The 20,057-nt window shown below is 36.5% G+C and overlaps 1 protein-coding gene across 4 annotated transcripts in view; it reads right to left on the reverse strand.

Moving 5' to 3' along the window:
- The window catches only part of PPARG (peroxisome proliferator activated receptor gamma), a 119,359-nt gene that overhangs the window by 77,431 nt on the left and 21,871 nt on the right, over nucleotides 1–20,057 (reverse strand). The gene's annotated exons all lie outside the window — the stretch shown is intronic.

Below are 20,057 nucleotides of genomic sequence, written 5' to 3' on the forward strand. Positions count from 1 at the left end.
TGAAAGAGCTTTCCACATTTTAAAGCTCTATGCAAATGTAAGATATTTTTATTTTCCTGTTGTTACCAGAATGCTAAATGCATCTTCCTTAAAGTTGTCATTAAGAGCTTCATTGAATAAACATTAAAAAAAAAAGATGTGTGTGTGTAAGAAAGTTGAAAGGAACTATGCTATAGTGCTGACATTAATTATTTCTGGGTGATGGATTGAGTGATTATTTTTTGCTTTATAGTTCCTGCATCTTTCTCAATAGTAGTTATTACTCTTAGAATTTAAAAAGTTATTTAAAACAAAGACTGCACAACTCTGTGCAACAATTGAGTATTAAAAAATAATAGCTATCAACTCTGGAGGACTCTTTAAAAGAGAATATCATGCAAGCCTTCTATAGTTGATAAAATTAAATTACTGAGTAGATTATTAAGGTAAATGGGAGAGATGTTTAGCTAAGCTCTTCAAAGAAGAGGAAAGTTATTGAGAAGAATGTGTTTCCAGTTTTCTAAAGAACTATTATCTTCCATCTTTTTTTTTTTTTTCTCTGAAGTGCTTCTAATAGATATCAGCACCACTAATCCTCAGCGTGGTGAAACAACAGGGAAAAAACCTCAGACAGGAAGCTTAACGCTAGTATTGCATAAAAGATACCACAAACTCCTGACCTGGGTATTGTCCTCTGACTCTCCCCACTCCCCAAGAGCAGCCAGCATTAATCTGGTGGATCTGGTGATGCTCAGAACATATTCACAAATCAATTTTCAGCTCTCCTTTCATACTACTTACTGAGAATTCTGATCAGTAGCTGTTCGGTTGTAGCACTGTTTCAACCTGCATATCATTTTCGCTTCGATCCCTCTCATGGTCCCCACTCCTCAACCCCTCCTGACCAGTGTCTCTGAGGGATTAAGTAAGATGACCACATGCTTTAGTATGTAAGTCCCCAAACTGGGACACTTTTAAGAGTGAAAGAGGACAATATTAAAAATTATGTTCAGATAAGAGGCATACACTGAGACTGTCACAGGCAGCCAGGACATATGATCACTTTGAAATTAAATGCATTGAAGGGATTTAAGAGAGGAGGGGTTTCGTGACGTCTTTGGTCCCGGCACCAAGAACTAGGTCAGGGCTGCACTGGTTTTTTTCACATTACCTTCCACTTCCAATGGCTGTTAGCTCAAGAACGTAGGAATTGCATTGGAAATATTTTTATTGGAAATCTATAATTAAATATGATGAAGCGAATTTTCTTTGTTTGCTTTTCTTTTCTTCTTTTTAATGTTAAAGCTTCACATAGGACAGTTGTTTTGTAGAGGGTGGGAATTGCAAAGGTTTTGCTCTAGGCTTTCTTGCATTAAGAATTGTTGCATCTGGCCACTCTTCAAGTATCCAGATGTGAAGCAAGTAATGCCCGTTTGGATTATGAATCTCACTTGAAGATCTTTCAACATATATAACAATAAATAACAATAGTCGATATATTTCTATTTCAAGGCTTCCAAGAGGTGAGAGACATTGGCCACACAGGAACCACACCCTAGGAAAGCTAGAGAAAACAATGATTCTATTAAAAATATATTTTACATGATCTGAAAGTTTATTTCAGTGGATGCAGTAAAATAAAGCTTGTTTTGACGGCTACAATTAACCAAAGCACCAAAAGTAGCAGAGACCAGAATAATTCAATTAAGTACACTCTTAACACTTGGGAAGTCATCATAAACCTTATGAAATGATTGTATTTTGGGGTTCCATAAACACAACCTAAGGCAATACAGGCTTTGATGGGACCAGATCTACCATATTCTTTGGACAGTGTACAGAGCTCTCATACAGACAAAAAACACCTCAGTATCAAATTCCTAACCACAAACTCTTTATAGCAATCTGAAGCTGCAAGTGAAGAGACTAAGCTATTTTGAAAGAATATTAACAACCGTTTCTATTACTCTCAATTTTGTAACATGATGGACCCATTAATCTGATGGACCTTCTGATCCATCAGATTAGACTAAGAGATGACTGTTCATCCTGTTTATGTCCACAGTAATAAATAAGACTTACGATATGGCAATAGACAAAATAAAGGAGAAAAAAATCTAGAAGTTAACTTTGAGCAAATAAAGATGTTCAACACTAAAGAGTGTATGGTAGGACAATAGAGATAAAAGTAGATTAAGTGAACAGTTGAAGTAAATGCTGGGACATGAAGGATCTTTCAGAAGAATTCAGGGTGACTTTCACTGCAAAGTATAAAATAATCAGTAACACTAATAATAGTCTTTTGAAGTATACAAAGCATTTTTACATATATTATTTTTTTAAATCTTGAGGGCAAGGAATCGTTTCCATTTTATTGAAGACTGAGTCTTGGGGAAGCTGCGTGACATGGCCAAGATCATCTGACCAGAAAAAAAATCTGAACTTAAAAATTTAATACAAATCAACAAACACTTGGTGAATGAACCCAGTCAAAAAAACATTTGTTATTTACAAGACACTAGGAAATACAGAGAAGTGTAAGCCCACTTTAAGGAATTTATACCTTGTTGGGCCCACAGGCTGCGAAGGGGTGAAAAGTTAGGAAGTGCTTCATGATTTGAATAACAATTGCAGCCAATGAGAGAAGAGATGTCACAAGGTTGCACCTGGTTAACTGCCAAATGAAAAATGACTCGGTTTCACAGGGACTCCAAAGAGCATGTTGAAATGGGTGGATTCGTGGAAAAGTCTCCATGGAAGAAATGGGATTTCAGCTAGGGTTTATATAGTGAAAAAGATCTAGATAACTAAAGAGCATGGTCTCCTGAAAGACACTGATCATGTATCTGTGTCACAGAATCTCAGTAACTATTATTGTATGAATAAAGACCATTGTTTGGCTGACTGATGAACTGATTAATGATTGAATGAATGAACACATGGAAAAGAAGCAGGAGGCATTCTAGACAAGGGGAAGGAGCAAAAGTATGTCTGGGGGACAGTGAGTGCAAAGCATTGTGCTTACAGCAGCCTAGTGAAGGCTGACCCGAGGTTATATAGTTGGAGGACACAGCAGGAGCTAGAATATAGGTCTCCTGACTTCCAGTTAGGAATAGAGGTGTAAGCAAAAAGAATAGTGGCTTTAAAATGAGAAGAACTTAACCTCTTTAAGTCTCAGTTTCCTCTTTTGTAAAATAGAACTGTTGTGAAGATGTAAAGAAATAATGTATGTAAAGCACTTATATGTATGTAAGCATAAATATTAATTTCCTTCTCTCCAGATCCCATGTTAAAGAGTTTTTACTTTTTGAAGATTCACTTTGGTATTGCTGCCATTGGAAAGACCCCCTGTGCAGTTGCTTCATGACTTAATTTACTCAAACCTAATTTAAAATACTTTTCACACAGCTCTTCACTGCATGTATGTGTATCTGTAATGTAATGTGGAAAGAGGTACATGATATATGGGGTCAGTGACGGAACAGTGCATATTTTGATGAAATTAACAAGAGTAATGTACTGACAGAGCTGGTTCTACTGAGTTGGAATATATAAAACTCCACATATTAAGTAAAAACATTAACTATTCACTACTAAACCCCTTTAGTGTACTGAAAGTTGTTTCTACACCTTCAGAAAAAAATGGAGGAATGTGAAGAAAAAATTGCAGTTAGAAAGTAAGTAGTTTTTAAAAGCAGCTTCTACAGCATTTCCTGAGATAATCTTCAATATTTTCTATATCTTCAGCAAAATGACATATGCTATTCAAAATGAAACTAAGACATTAAAAGTTCCCGAATCATCAATTCAGAATTATCTAAATTCAACTTAAATTTTACTTCACCCCACAATATTTACCAAGACAGAAATATGGCTGCGCTTAAGGAAGATTTTTATACAGCCAAAAATGAGAAGGGCTTTCTGCTTGACGAAGTGAACCAGAAATTGAATTTGACCAAGAACAATGTGTACATTGTACCTCCCAGTTCCTCAACATTTCATGTAACTAGATTCTGGGAAAGAACTGGAAAAATGTTTTACTGGACAATCAGTAGCACAAAACTGTCTATCTCAGCGTGTGAGATAGGTGGACATTTTACGGAGCCAACATTTGACTTTTCTGTCAGGCGGCCGACCCCTGGGCCCTGGCCTTCCTTCCATGGCTTTGCCTCCTTTTGGGTTCCTGAGATACCGGTTACCTCCCCCACGGGCTACTCCTTCATCAAGGCTCTGTCTTAAGGCCTTTCACTTTCCCATATCACTTCCAGTTATATATGCAATCCCATTACAGAATGTTTCAGATATCACAGATCCATTGAGACCGAATCTGAATTCCTGCCCTAGTTATTTCTTCTGTGCCCCAGCGCTATAAACAAACATCTATTTGAGATGTCCATTCTCTCATGGGCAGCTCAAACCCTGCAGGTCAATAATTCATCATCTAGTCCCCAAAACTGGTCTCCTTCAGTGAGCCCTATCTTTAGCAAATGGTTCCACCAGTCTCCCAGCTGATCATCCGTCCAAAAGGGGAGTCCAAATCGACTGCTCTTCATACCCACATCCAATCACTCATGGCCTCCTTTTGATTCTACCTTTTAAACGGATTCAGCCACTTCTCTCCATCTTCTCTATCAACCCTAATCCAAGCTCCTCTCATCGTTTACGCACATCTTTCCCACAGTTTCCTACTTGGCTTCCCCACATTCATCTGCTCTTACTTTCTCTCCAGTGGATTCTACACACTACAGCAAGAGTGATTTCTCATAGATGCAAATCAGATTATGTCATCCTCTATTTAAACTTTATATTGATTTCTGATGGTCTTAAAGCCAACCTGGATTTGCTGGTCCCTTTTTATCCCTGGAGCCTCTTCCCACTCCTTTTCTCATGTAAGTCAGCAAGTAAGCTATGCTTTTGCCCATCTCAGAGCCCCCGCACATACTGTCTCCCCTGTGCGTAACATTATTCCTCTCCTGGCTCTCATAAGCTAAGTCCTGTTCTCTGTGGTTGTCAGCCTAAAAATCACTTCCCCAAACTGTCAGACTAGGTTAAACCACGCTGTTATCATTCTACACCATTCATTTTACCCTTTTCCTCCCACACAGCATCATCATTTTAGTTATTACGTGTCCATTTCTGCTTTCCCCACTACCTTATAAGCTCAGTGAAGACATGATCACTGCAGAATCCACACAGTAGCTCAAAGAACACTGAACGGAGCCTTAGAGGATTTCAGTTGGTTGTTGGTTGGTTTTATTAACTTGCTGTGTTATTCTGGCAAGTCTCTTAACCTCTCTAGGCCTCCTCAGTAAAAGGAAAGAAGCTGGATTTAAGCAGAGTTTCTTAAGCTTCACTAATGTGTGGGTCCTTTTTAAAGGAAGAAAAAAATCTTGCAGACCTGCCAAGGTTGTGTTCCTCAGCCTCTCCAGAGGTCCTGTAACCCCAGGCTGAGAAAACTGATAGAAGGAGCCATTAGAATGTCCTTGAATTGTGAAAAGTAGGCTTTACAAAGGTCTGTTAGATTATTATTGATATAAAAACACATTTTTTAATTCCAAAACTCTCAGAGCCCAAGAATACATTTGCAGATCCCCAGGACTGTAGATACCAGTTTAATTTTCCAAGTCTAAAATTTCATCATTTTAAGAAAATGGATGTTTATTTTTCAGAGTACTTCTTAATGAATCATGCCCTACGCATGGGCTCATTAAACTGAGATCTGGGAGAGAATACAAGGAATTCTGCAGCAAAAGGCATCCAGAAAAATTCTTTCATTTGAAGAGAGACAGATTCTCAGGTGCTGATTTTTGGCCACAGGATGAAAAGCATTTGACCTTAAGTAAACATAGGTGGCAATGAGAGGCTGAAAGAAAGCATTTCCCTGGGCTCATATGGAATGATCTTTTTGATCATATGGGAAAGTATGTGAGAACATGAATTAAAAAGTAAGAGAACAATAAAAAGGCAAAAGGCAAACAGCCCAATTAAAAAATTGGACAAAGGACTTGAAAAGACATTTTTCCAAGGACATACAGATACAAGCACATGAAAAGATGCTCAACATCTTTAGCCATTAGAGAAAAGTAAATCAAAACCATAATAAAATAGCACTTCACACCTACCAGGATGGCTATAATAAAAAATATGGAAAATGATAAGTGTTGGGGAGGATGTGGAATTGGGACCCCCATGCACTGCTGGTGGGAATTTAAACTAGTTTAGTAGCTGTGGAAAAACAGATTGGCAGTTTTCCTCAAAAAGTTAACACAGAATCATCATATTAGCCAATAACTCCACTCCTAGGTCTGTACCCAAAAGAAGTGAAAACAGGGACTCAGACACTGGAACACTAGAATATTCATTGCAGCATTATTTGTATAAGTGTCTATCAGCAGATGCATGGATAAACAAAATGTGGTTTACATACACAATGGAATATTATTTAGCCATAAAAAGGAATGCAGTTCTGACACATGCCACAACATGGACGCACTTTGAAAACACTAAGGGAAATAAGCCAGACACCAAAGGACAAATATTGTATGATCCCACCTAGCTGAAATAACTGGAATAGGCAAATTAATAGAGACAAGGAGCACAATAGGGGCAATGAGAGACTGAGGGGTAGAGAGTGGGGAGTTAGTGTTTGATGGGCACAGCATTTCTGTTTGGGATGATGAAAAAGTTTTGGATATAGATAGGGCTGATGGTTGCACAACCTTCTGAATATAATTAATGTCACTGAATTATGTACTTCAAAATGGCTAAAATGGCAAATTTAATGCAACATGTATTTTATCACAATAAAAAAAAGTGAGAGAAGATGGGCAGTTGATGATTTACTTGTTGGACATCTCAATAGCTAAACTGTTAGTAATGCTAATAATAGAAATATAAAATACACGACACATAGTTTTAATAGGAAAACTTACTCTATACTTAAGAGTCTCAAGAATTAGCAGTAACAAGTTTTATGACTAATCACCCAGTCCACCTGCTTATTCTGGAGTTATGGAGGTCTCCAGACCTGGTTTATGCCTATCAAACAGTACAAACTCTAATTCTATGGCTCAGGTTAATTATTCATTGACCTTACTGATGAATGTTACAGGCCTCAAGGATAACACTTGAACTACAAATCTAAACAGTCTGATTTCTTACTATCCTTTGTATCCCCTTCTAGTGGAGCTGATAATAAGTGATGAAATGACTATCAGAATCAAGGAGATAAAAATCAGAGCACAGCTGTCCCTCCACAGCAGGGTCTAACAGAAGAACTTGATATTATTTCTTCTGATTTTTATCTTTCAGTACACACGCTTTGTGAGGGAGAACAGACAAGGTCAACGTCATTTAGACATTAAAGAATTATTTTTATTTGTTCATTTTGTTTGCTTTAGTTTTCAACCCGAGGAGCAGTTCTAACAGAAGCAGTGCCATTCTTGGCTGAAAAACCCTGGGATTTTAATGCCTCTTTTGTGCCATGAATGTGTGTTTCAAAGGACTTCCCCAAATGTAACTCAACTGTACTGTGGAACAGTTATCCCTCTGACTACCGCTTCAGGCTCCGGGTCTCAGGCCACTCGTGCCAGCTGTCACCTTGCTCCCGTTGGGGTCCTCACTCTCAGAATGCTTGCCGAGTAAGTTGAAAGACATACCATCTTGAGTTTTTCTCAGGCTGCTTGGAATTAAACTTCTTAGTGGAGAGAGGTAACATCTATTCATAATAAATATTCTGTCTTTCAGACTTCTCTTTATTGCACTTCTTGCCGAATGCCCACAGGCCAGGCTCTCAAATTATCTAAATATAAACAAAATGCTCATTTCCTGCCTGAGACTTCATCTGCCAGGATTCCACTCAGACTGCTGATTTATAGGTGGTTCTAGCTCTCCAAGTACAGAAGGTTGTAGCAGAAGTGGTAACAACTGCCTATGGGCAGGCAAATAAAACAGCTAAAATAAAGCCAACAGCAGTCCAAAGAGGAAGAAACAAACTGGGCTAAAGTGTCCAGCTTTCTTCTCTTTTACCACTTGACTCCTTTCACTCTACCTCTCATATTTTGAATTACAAGACAACCTCTTTTGACCTAAGTTGTACATATGTCATGGCAAATTGGCCACTCTTTAAAAATAATACTGTGGGAGTGTGTATTTTGAAAAAATACATCTTTAAAATTAAACTTTTAAGGGAGAAATTTAAAAATTAATCAATCTCTTCCTTAAAATGCATAGTTTTACAGGATGGCTGATGCTTATCATTAGGTTATCTTGACTCAAAATCCAGGATCATTATACAGCTTTCTCTGCACATTCAGTTTTGTCTTGATCAACATTTTAGTTACTACCCAAGGATCAAACAGCCATTTATTAAAGTCTGCATTTTTGTATATTCCATGGAAACAAGAAATACTGTCAATCTCCATCTCAGGGGAAGGCAAGACTAATACCAGTCTGCAAGCTTGTAAACGAAAGACAAAGCACATCTTCAGATCACCAGGTCACTGAAAATAAAGTCTGCTAACAATGAAATGTCAACTCTGGCTCTAATCCTTTATCAGAAAGATGAGAAGAATCAGTGACTCCCAAAATAGCATGAAGCAAATTTGGTAATATTCTGGAAAGTAGTATAAAGTATATAAAAACATGTATTTGGAAAAATATTGTTGTACTCAATTTTCTCATTTAAGAACATTAACCAGAGATGTCTCTGTTGATTTTGTTACAGCTGTAACTTTTCCACCATGTGAAGCACTGAAGTTACAAATTGGCTTGCTGTTCGAGTGGTCTGGAAAAAAAGTTATTCTGTACCACTGGACAGCTATAAATTCAAGTCCATTTCCTCTAGTTCTCAGCTCATTTTGGCAGAATACTTCTAACTAAAAGTATAATAAGCTATAGTGTCATACTTCAGGTTTTTTACAACTCCATCTACCATATTTGGGGAGGTAGCAAGAACTCATAAGGAAGTAAATGGTAATATGGTGACATTTTGTAACCTTTAGCTAGCCCAGGGACAACTGAAATCATGTGTTTAGGATGGGAAATGTTACTAAATTTGGATGACTTCTTGTGGCTTTTTTTTTTCTACTTACACTAGCATCACTCAACTTGTTCTTAAATGATTTCTTTTCTCCTAAACCATTTTTCCTCCATAATGTAAAAGTTTCTTTTAATAAAAGAAACATTCTTGATACAATTTAAATGAACAAAAGATAGGAAACTATTAATCAATTTTTAAGTTAATACAAAATATAATTTTGAAAAATCCTAACATTTCCATTAGCTGTCAGCCAATTCCCCAGTATAGTTCCCTTTTTACAAAAAGTCAACATAGCAACCAAAAGAAAATATAATTAACCTGATACAAAAACAAGGCAGAACGTGAAAAGCAACTGTCTTGACATAATCAAACTGTTCCTGAATTGTCATGGAAGAGATGGAGAAGAGAGATTAAGTAGGAGAAAAAGTATGGAAAAAGTAAATGAAGCCTCTTTATTGGTGACTTTTTGAAATTCAACTTTTATTCATTTAATAAATATTTATTGAGTAGTTATTAAGTATCGGGCATTATGCTTGGTACTGAGGACACATGGAGAATAGGATAGGTCCTTGCCTTCAAGAGTTTACTAATACATTGCCTTCAAGAGCTTAGTAATACATTGACACGTTACTAAGTTTCATAATGGGGAAAAGGAATACATCCAGAAATTGTGACCTGTGCACTTAAAATTCTAAAAATTGCCTTTGTATCTTTAATTTAGTTATTTCTGCAAATGCCTTTGCTACATAAAGCTCTATAATTGCCACGTGTGTGAACATATTAAGGTTGTCCCATTCCACAATGCACTGAAATAAAGCATTGGAAGGGTCCTTAAAGGTCAATATTTCTAATCTAACCTGTTCAGTGTATGGGGGAATCAGAGGCTGGAAGAGGGAAGGTGACTTGATTAAGGTCACCTAGCTGCCGTGTCTTCATTTCTATGAGCTTTCTTCCAAGTGAGATATAACTGGAGTACCTTACACAGCTGGTGCTTCCATAAATCTACATTTATCTGGCACCTTTCTCATTTACCCTCACTCTTATCTCTGCTGGGAGAGTCATCACATTAACCTCATCATACCTTCTTCCACACATAGGGGAAGCAGGCTTTTCTCATAGGTTCCGTCTCTTTTTAATGTCTATTCAGACCTCCCTCCTGTACTGTTCCCTCCCTTTCCACCATCGTGCACTCTTCACTACTTTCCTGGATTCAACTGCTCCAGTAGCAAACTGTCCTCTTTGCTGCCAGTTCTCATGGTCTAAACTCCTCCCCCTCCACTCACACACTACCTGTTACTATCTAAGCTCCCCGAAATATTCATTCCCACCACTATACTTAAGCAAGCATTTATTTTTATTTTTATTTTGGTATCATTAATGCACAATTACATGAGCACCAATATGGTTACTAGACTCCCTCCATCAAGTCCCCACCACATACCCCATTACAGTCACTGTCCATCAGCGTAGTAAGATGTTAAGCTAGCATTTTAAACAAAAATCTCCTTGTAACTGTTAATAGCACTGCTCCTTTTTTCATTATTCTTGACTTTTCATTACCTCTTTACAACACTTCAGTAAAAAAATATGTGAGTTTGGAGGTCAGAGGATCTCAGTTTCAATCCAGTTTCCACCTTGTACTGGCAGGGCACCCCTCAGGCAAGTAATCAAACCATGCTAAACTTTACTTTCTTCACTATAAAATAGGGATAATCGTAATTCCTACTTTACAGGGTTATTGTGGACTAAATAAAATTACGTACAGCTAGTAACACAATGCTAGGTACATAAGAGGTACTAAGGTACTAAGTATTGTTTTCCTTCCCTTTTCTTAAAACTCTTCTTTGGCATTGATTATACTACTCTTTCCACTCTCTTGGATTCCTCTTTTAAGCATCACCTGCTTGTTGTTTCTTAAGACCTCAGTTTTCATACATTCTGTACACTAAGCTAATGGCATCTAAATCAACGTGTCTAGCTCTGACCTCTGAAATGAGGGTCGGTGCCGTATCTTCACATCTCTCTAGGTGTCTCTACTCAGCTATTCCTCCCTCACCTCAGGCTCAACAAGTCTAAAACCAAGCTTACATTTCTTCCCCCAAACCAGAGTCCCTCTTCCGTATTTCTCTGAAACCTCCATCTCTCCATACATCAGTCAAAAGTTCATTTTAGACTCTTCCTTTTCTTTCATCCTCTTTATTTTTTATTCAGTCACCAGATCTTGTAAGTTATCAAAATATCTCTCTTGCTTGTCCCTTCCAAACAGAACTGTTGTCATGCCACTTCCCTGTCCCCAAATCTTCAAGTTCCCCCATGCCTCCAGACAGAGTCCAAGTTCCTCCTCTGTGGCCTCTGTGTCCTGCCAAGGGCAGTCCTTTCCTTTCTGCCGCGAGCCTCCCACTGATTCTTGAGCACAACTTGCCCAGGGCTGTCTTGAAATTCCTTCCCTGGGATGCACCCCATGTATAACATGCTTGACTCCATCCTTTTCATGAACCCATATCCTTGCTTTCAGGGTTCAGCTAAGCTGCAACTACCTTATGAAACAATTACTAACTGTCCCAGCTCTGCATATGTGTTTTCTCCTATCAACTTTTACTACGTGGTTCTTCTTGATCACACACTGCCCAGGTCTGTTATTTAATTCTTTCATATCATATGTGTAAGTATTATCTTTGAAACAAGACTATGAGCAAGGAAAAAATAGTTCATAACTCCATTCTGTCTGGAACAGGGCTTGATATATAAAAGTAGTTCAATAAATACTTGGTTAATAAAGAATGCATACAAACAGGAACCAAAAAAATCTCAGTACAAATAATTTTACCTGACTTACAGGCCCTGCTTCAAATGACATAGAAAGCTGGAAGACTAGAACCTGTCTGTGAACTGATATTCCTCATCCCCAAATTAAACATGTGAAAAGTAGTTGACAATATTGAGGTGCTTTTATGGATTCATTTTCAACATTTGCAAAAAAAAATAAAAAATAAAAATCCAATGCAAAGGTTAAATCTACAAAATTGTAAATACACATCAGAGAAACTATTTTCTTAAAAGAATTCAATTTTGTACCACACTTTGCATCTCTGATTGGTAAATTATAAGATAATATTTAGGCAAGACTGCAGATAATACCATGTTTAGTTAGTAGAAATAAATCTTGTCTGACTCATTTAATTTCAATTATATTATAATTTTATTACTTGCATAATAGTTGCTGGGAACTGGGTTAAACACTGAAAGATACCTAGAAGTAGTCTCTGTTCTCAAGCTCACATCATAAAACTAACTATAAAATCAATAATACAATTGGTACCTTCCAGTCAAGAACCCTGTGCTCTGAGAGGAGCACTGCGCAGACCGCTGGAGCTGAACCATATTGTGGTAGCAAATACAATACTATGACCAGTAAGTTGGAGGGGGTGCTGCTTGAGGGTAACCAGAAAGTCTCTAATGCGCCCTGAAAGGGGAGCAAAATGTAAACACAGTGCTTTGGAAAAATAACTCTGTCAACTTGGAGGATGAAATGGAAATGTTGGATTGCTGAGCCAGACAATTTGCATTAACTCAGGTGAGGAATAAGGAAGATCAGAACTAAAACAATGGAAATAAAAAGGCTGACAAACAAATTATAGTAGGAGCAATGAGGAGGCTACTGTATAGAATGATATTCTCCCCCCACCACATTTGGCACCAGGGAGCGTAAGTGTGCAAGGAATAGATTCCTTTTAGGCTTTTACTTGCTATTACTTTTATTTCAATGTCTGATAGATAAAATAGTTCCAGATATCCCATATATGGAGAATACAAACTGGCAACACTTTTTGTATCTATTATGTTGTAATCATTCTGAGTGAAAGTCAAGTCACTCCAGTGCATTCCAGCCACCACTTGTCCCAGGTTGGTCATTCTTAAAAAGATGTGAATTTAAAGGAACTTGGTCTACTTTGTCAGACTCAGAGGCGTTGCATTTTTTAAACTGCGCTTGTTCCCAGTAAGTACCTTTTCTGGTGAATGTGGTAGGGTATAGATCTGTTTATATCTCCCCTTTTTCATGTTGGTGCATAAAGTTTAGAAAATGCACACACACGATGAAGAAGCTTAATGCTTTTCCTGAACAAAGATATTTTTTAAGGATATTGAATAGTTGCAGAGATTCTTTGAACTTATATCACATAGTAAGCATTTAAACAAATTATTTTACATTTTTCTCTTTTTGTGTGACAATATATTATTGTGGGGCCTGAATCTGAAGTAACTAAAGGCAGAAATATCTAAGTAATTTCAACAAATGGCTCTTGCTACAGAATGGGTCCCAGCAGGTAGGGCAGCCAGCTATGTTCCTACAAATGCTCACATTTCGGAAAACACATAATTACCATCAAGGAAAGAAATAGCAGGAGGCCCAAAGGCAACAACTGCCCTCAGCTCTGCTTTAATTCGTAATAAAGAAAGTAGAGACTAAGAAATAAAGACCCACATTTCCTTAAAGCAATAAATAAATACTCAAGACACATTTCCAGCAACGCAGCCTCAAAAAAGATCAGTAGGTGTTAGAAAACAATCAATCCTGATGACAATAAATGTAATACCTGTGTGCTTAGCAAGATGGAGACACTCAAATCCCATCCTTTTGAAGAATGACTTGTATTTGGCCAGTGAAGCAAGGCCTGATTAGGATGTCCTAGTGACTATAAGCTTGAGTGGGAGAAAGTAAGTTACCGGGTCCTCTGTGTATTTTGATTTCTTCATTTGGAAACAGTAAAAATTAAAGGCAGTAATTATTAAGGCTTTAAAGATATATCATTCTGTAAAATTTTTCTAAGTCCTTTATAATATTTGATCTTACTTGATCCTCACAATAAACATCCCCCACTTGCTAGATAAGGAAATTGAGGTCCTAAATTTGTAAGAGATTGCCAATTAACAGAACAGGAGAGACTATAATCCGGGTGTCCTGACTCCTAAAGTAGCAACTTTCTCTGAAATTACACAGGCAGAGGTCTTCTAAAGTACACCGGGAGGTCAGTATTGGTTAAAAAGTTGAGTAATAGTAAAGGTCATTTTCATTTGTATATAATTATTATAATACTACCTGAATGATACATCTTATATCTCTAGTGGAAGTAACAAATTTATTTTGTGGTTTAATAGTCATGCTAGGTTTATCTGGATATCCAAAACAGAGTGCTAAAAAAAATTTTAGGTCTTGTCAATTGTATTTATACTTCAATTGTTACTTCTGTATGGAAAAGTACTCTCAATTTTATGACACTATCTGGAAGAAGTTCAAGGACACATTGTTAATACTCCACTCCTACAAAATAATTTTAAAGTTACATGGGAATTCAGATTTGCACAAGTTATTAGGATGTGACCTTTCCCTTCAATTTCTTATTTTAGGATAGACCTAACATGGTATTTCCCCAGTGGGAGCTGCTGTACTTCCTTCGCAGATAAGAAAAATAGTAATCACAAATTATAGTGAGTGAACTTAGGGAACCATATATTTCTGTGATGCAGACTAAACTGAAATCATAAAAGGAGACCCTGCTACGTACTCCTTGGGTTTGAGAGGAAAGCCACGTGGCTTGCTAACAAAAGAAAAATAAAAGTCATGTCATTATGGTATTTCCCTGAAATTTATACCTAATTGTTTCTTGTCCCAGCTACCAAGTCTTATGACTTCTAAAGATTATTAAAGATGTCACGTCACTAGATTTCCTATGTCCTGTCTACTGGGAGTATAAAAGGTTAAAAATATCAAACTTTTAGTAATTTAAATGATTTCAGATCACAAGATCTGGACTGAAGTTTGTAAGTGTAAAAGAAAAACAAAAAACCTAGACTAAAATGAATGAGATCACAGTTGCTTCACTTTATGTTACATGAAATAAAAGTGGCTTCTAATTATTGTGCTCTTACTATGTGATACTGTATAGAATTTATGCATGTGATATGTTAACTCATATATAACATATGAGTTATTGGAAGCATCCCTAGAAAAGAATCAAGCATGCTACAGCTAGGACTGTGGGCGCATAACTGCCACTTTTTAAAAAGTTAAACAAAATTGTAGAAGTGGAGACAGTGAAGGCATGTATATTTTTCCTAACTAGCCTAAGTAGATGTCAAAATTAATCATTTTATATAGTGTTAGTTAATGAAAAGTAACTTTAAGTAATCAAGTTAAGAGATTATGAAAAGATTTAAAATTTTTTGCTCTTCTGAGAATGAAAGTGCAGACTATCAATGAAAATTAAGGATTGTCAAAAGTTTTCTTGTATCCTTATCAGACATTTGTACAGTAGGTTTTGTTAAAATTACTACTTGAGAGCACTGCTTTATTTAAATGAGTACTCAAGAATCTCAAATAATCAAACCCCTCCCCCTACCGTGCATTCTGCAGTTTTAAAAAAACTGTTAATTCATCATCTCTTTATCACAGAAGTCTTTCTGTCAGGTTTAAGTTTTAGGAATTAACCCTCAACATTTTACAGCTGTGACTCAACATTTTAACTCAACTGTGATTGACTTCTACACTTTTTTCAGAAAATATTTAAACACAGCTAGGTTTTCAAACACTGTTTTTGAATGGAAAGAGAATTTAGAAATCATTTATCACAATCCCTTAATTTTATAGACATTGAGGGCCAGGGATAGCAAAGTGTTTACTTTCTCAAATACTAGGTAGACATATAAAAATGGAAGTGTGGATATGTATTAAGAACTGGAAGGCAATTTGTAGAAATTAAAATAGTTTGAATAAGGATGTTAAGATTATAGGTAAATTTTTTGGTTAAAATGATTTTTATTGTTATTACGTTACTTATTTGATATGTAAAGTACAATATGATGTTGTAGTTAAAAGCTGTAATCCCTATTTCATGTCATTAACTGTACCACTTAACCTCAAATAAAGTTTAAAATGAAAAGGAAAGACAAGCACCTGTCATCTTTTTCCTATGCACTGGAATACATTTTAACCATGTAATTTTGTATCTTAATATTTTTTATTGTATCTTCACTCTAAAATTGTTATTATCCTCAAATATTCAAACTAAAAACTTAAAATATTTGATTTAAATAAATATTTTTTGAGAAACTGATTTATTTTTAAACAAATCTCTGGAAGCCCTATTTTGTCACACTTGCATTTTCAAAAGCAATTAATTCCTTTCTAACAACTAGAAGTTCAAGGCCAAAAAGGACCTACAGCACAATCTTTTCCTTTTTATTTAAATTTAACATAGTAGCCTCAGGGAATAATCTGCAACTTCCCTGCAATTAAGAAGGCTTTTTCCTAACCAGTCTCCCCAAAATAAACAAACAAAAAAACCAAAATACACACACACACACAACAAACAAAAAAACACACCAAAACCCCTTAGTATGTGGATCCCTAAACTTGGTGAAATTATCCCCTCTGCACCCTCATTCCACTATCACACACACAAAGCCACAACAGAACAATAACACATTTAAATGTATAAATATCATTTAAACACATGCTGTGGAGATACACTTTTGTTCATTTTGCCACTGACATATCCTCAGAGCAGTTTGCAATGTCACAGAAACTAATAATGCAAGAGTAGTATCGTTGCTTAGTTTAACATACAAATTCCTCTTCCACCAATTTATCTGAAGAAAGTGATTTTTAAAAAATACACAGTATAATAAAAAAAAACAAAAAACAACCTAGAAGCCACCTACAAACTGGCTTAGTAAATTATAGGCTATCACCAGATGGACTGTTGTGCGGTTGTTACAACACATCTGGAAGTCAGGTAGAAAGAAAGAAAGATGTAGATAACCTAACAGTGAAAGAAGCAAAAATGCTACACCTATCATAACTGCTAGGAAGCCAAAAATGCAAACACATTAATAAGATCTGGAGAAACTACACAGAAGTATCGATAGTTGTTTATGGGTGCTGAAGTGTGGTCTTTTTATTTTTAAAAATATCTTCGGAGCTTTCCAGTAATCAAAATGTCTTAAAAGAATTTAATGTAAAATGAAACAAACTCACTAACCAAAATTCAAAAGCAAAAGTAATTTGTCCTGTTGCCTACTTTTATTTCTAAACATACTATATTCCTGCCTTTAACGTTTTAAAAGTAAACATTATCTGTGTTCCAGTCGTGAAGCCCTGAGTTCACACAGAGCAGGAGAGCCAGGCAGAGAGTTTATTTACAGAGGGCAGGACCGAACGTTGCATGTGAGCACATACAGAAAATGATAAAGATCGTTGTGTCCTATTAGTAATTTACAGAACTGTGATTTGCTCCACCCAGTACACCTATAATTGAATTCCTCAGCCATAAAATCACTGGGACCAAACAAGTGTAGATATCTTTTATCTAAAGCCTTTTTTTCTTCTTTACCATCAGTTAACATATTTCTTATGGGGCTTTTCTTCTTTTTATAGATTCATTTGTCTTGGTTATAAATTAACCCCACCAGCGACTCTCCGGCCACTCCAACTCTACTCCAGGTCTCTTTTTACTTGCACAATGCATGACACAGGGGCCATGTGAACTGCCAGTTGGTAAATGATGCCCAAAGAATCATCCCTAGATTAAAAAAAAGAAGGATTCTTAAGGATGAATTCCAAAGCAGAGATTCTCCTTACATCTGGGCACCCTGGCAAAGAAATGGAATACAACTGCTGAAGACCTCTGTTACTTTTTTTTGACTTTGTATGTGTGTGTGTGCTAAAATATTCATATCATAAACATTTACCATTTTAGCTATTTTTAAATGTCCAGTTCAGTGGCATTAAGTACATTCACAATGTTGTGCAACTACTGCCACCACCAACCATCTCCAGAACTTTTTCATCTTCTCAAACTGAAACTCTATCCCTTATTAAAGACTAACTCCCCATTCATTGCTCCCCCAGCTCCTGTTAACCACCATTCTACCTGCTGTCTCTGAATGTGACTGTACAACTTCTGTTTTTTCTTGTTCTACCTAAAGTGTGTTAACTTGCATAGTTTACTGAATTGGTTTAACACATAAGAATGCTGCCCGCAAAAAAAAAAAAAAATCTTCAGGGAAAAATTCCTAATGTTTAGCGTTTCATTTTTCATGCCCAAATGCTTAAATTCAGATGAAACACTCATTTTCAGATGCCAAAGTACACACCTGCCCTTTACCCCATCTTTTAAGACCTTGGCCTTTTGATTTTAAATGGCTTTAAGTTTTTCTAAGGTTAAACTGATTTTCTGAGCGAACAACGCTGGTACTGATTTCTTTTAGGAATTAAAGCTCCCTTCGTACTCTGTATTCAGTGAATTCCACTACATTTCACCTACAGACAATATGATCATCACATGTCTTCACCATTCAAATATAAGACTTCTTATTCTAACTCTAAAACTCCTAAATTCCTGTCCAGATGTGGTCTTGGATAACGAAAATTGGTGGAAAGAGATGATTAATTAGATTAAGTAGTTTTTCACAGTTTTGGTTTGAGCATTCAAATCAGACATCAAGCGTCACCAACTAAAAACTTTGCCAAGAGGTGGTTCCCAAGGAGGCAGAGCCTTGTGGAATTTTCCCACTCACAGATCTTCTAGGAAGCAACTGGCTGAAGGGGAGACCAAATTTGGAGGTCGGGATGGCAGTGTATGTGGACAGGATTAAGGAATGCAGCTCAAGGAATATCTTGGATGAAAAGATACCTGCTTCCCTCTATGATATGCAAACAAACAGAAACTCATTCTGTAAGTGAAAATCTAAAGAGAGTGATTATTTAGTGACTCTTACATGACTTGCAGAGAATGTTTTATTTTAAAATCATATAAGGCTTCCAGAGAAGTTGCAAAGATAGTAGAAGGAGCTCCCAGGTACCTTTCGCCTAGCGTCCCCTACTGGTAACATTTTACAACCATAGTACAGTGATCAAGACTAATACATACTATCGACTGCTTTACTGGGATGACACCAGTCTTCCCACGGAATGTCCTTTTCTCAGTTCCAGGATCCGATCCAGGATCCTACCATGTATTTAGTTGCCATGTCTCCTGATTCTCCTACAAATCTGGGGTAATTCCTCCATCTGTTTTTTGTTTTGGTCTTTAAAAAGCTTTATTTGAGGTATAATTGACATACAAAAAAATTTCATATATTTAGTGTATAGTTCCTCAGTCCTTAGTTGTCTTTTATGCCCCAACACTGTTGAAGAATTCTAGTCAGGTATTTTGTAGAATGTCTCTCTATTTAGGTTTGTCTGAAGTTTTCTCATGATTCAACTGAGGTTATGGATTTGGGGGAAGAATATGAAAGGCATAATGTGCCCTTTTTAGGACAAAGTATCAGGGGTATAGGGGCTCAATATGTCTTACGACTATTGATATTAACTTTGATTGCTGGGTTAAGGTGGTATCTGCCAGGATTCTCCACTATAAAGTTACTATTTTTCCCTTTGTAATTAATAAGTATTTGGGGGGAGCTACTCTGAGGCTGTGCACATACTGTACTTCTTACAACTTTTACCCACTCACTTTAGCATTTATTGGTGGATCTTGCCTGTACCAATTATTTCTCTGGTTAGGATGGCTATTTTCTATTTCCCCCACCCCTCTTATATCTACTGATTCAAATTCTTCTGTAAGGAAAAGTTCTCCTCCCATTTATTTATTTATTCATTCAGTCATTCATTTATATCAGTATGGAATCAGGTATATATATTTTATTTGAGGAGCTACAATCCATATTTGTTTGTTTTATTGCTTGAATTATTCTAGTTTTGGCCATTTGGAGCCAAACAGTTTGAGCAATAAAATAAATTAGTATTGAATTATAACACCCCACCAAAAATATATATACATGAGTATTGGATATGGAACCTACTTTCTCTAGAATCACAGGAACCTAAAATAATGTACTTGAGACTTGTTTCTAAGGACTTGAGTTATTTCTCAGCTTCTAGGTCACTTTCTTATCTCTGTTTTGTCTTAGACAAATACATCACTGTGTTCTCTTCAGCAAAATGGTAAATTATACAATAGAAAGTACTCCAATAGTC

This window comes from Manis pentadactyla, chromosome 1 (genome assembly GCF_030020395.1).
Source record: "Manis pentadactyla isolate mManPen7 chromosome 1, mManPen7.hap1, whole genome shotgun sequence".
Classification (NCBI taxonomy): Eukaryota; Metazoa; Chordata; class Mammalia; order Pholidota; family Manidae; genus Manis; species Manis pentadactyla.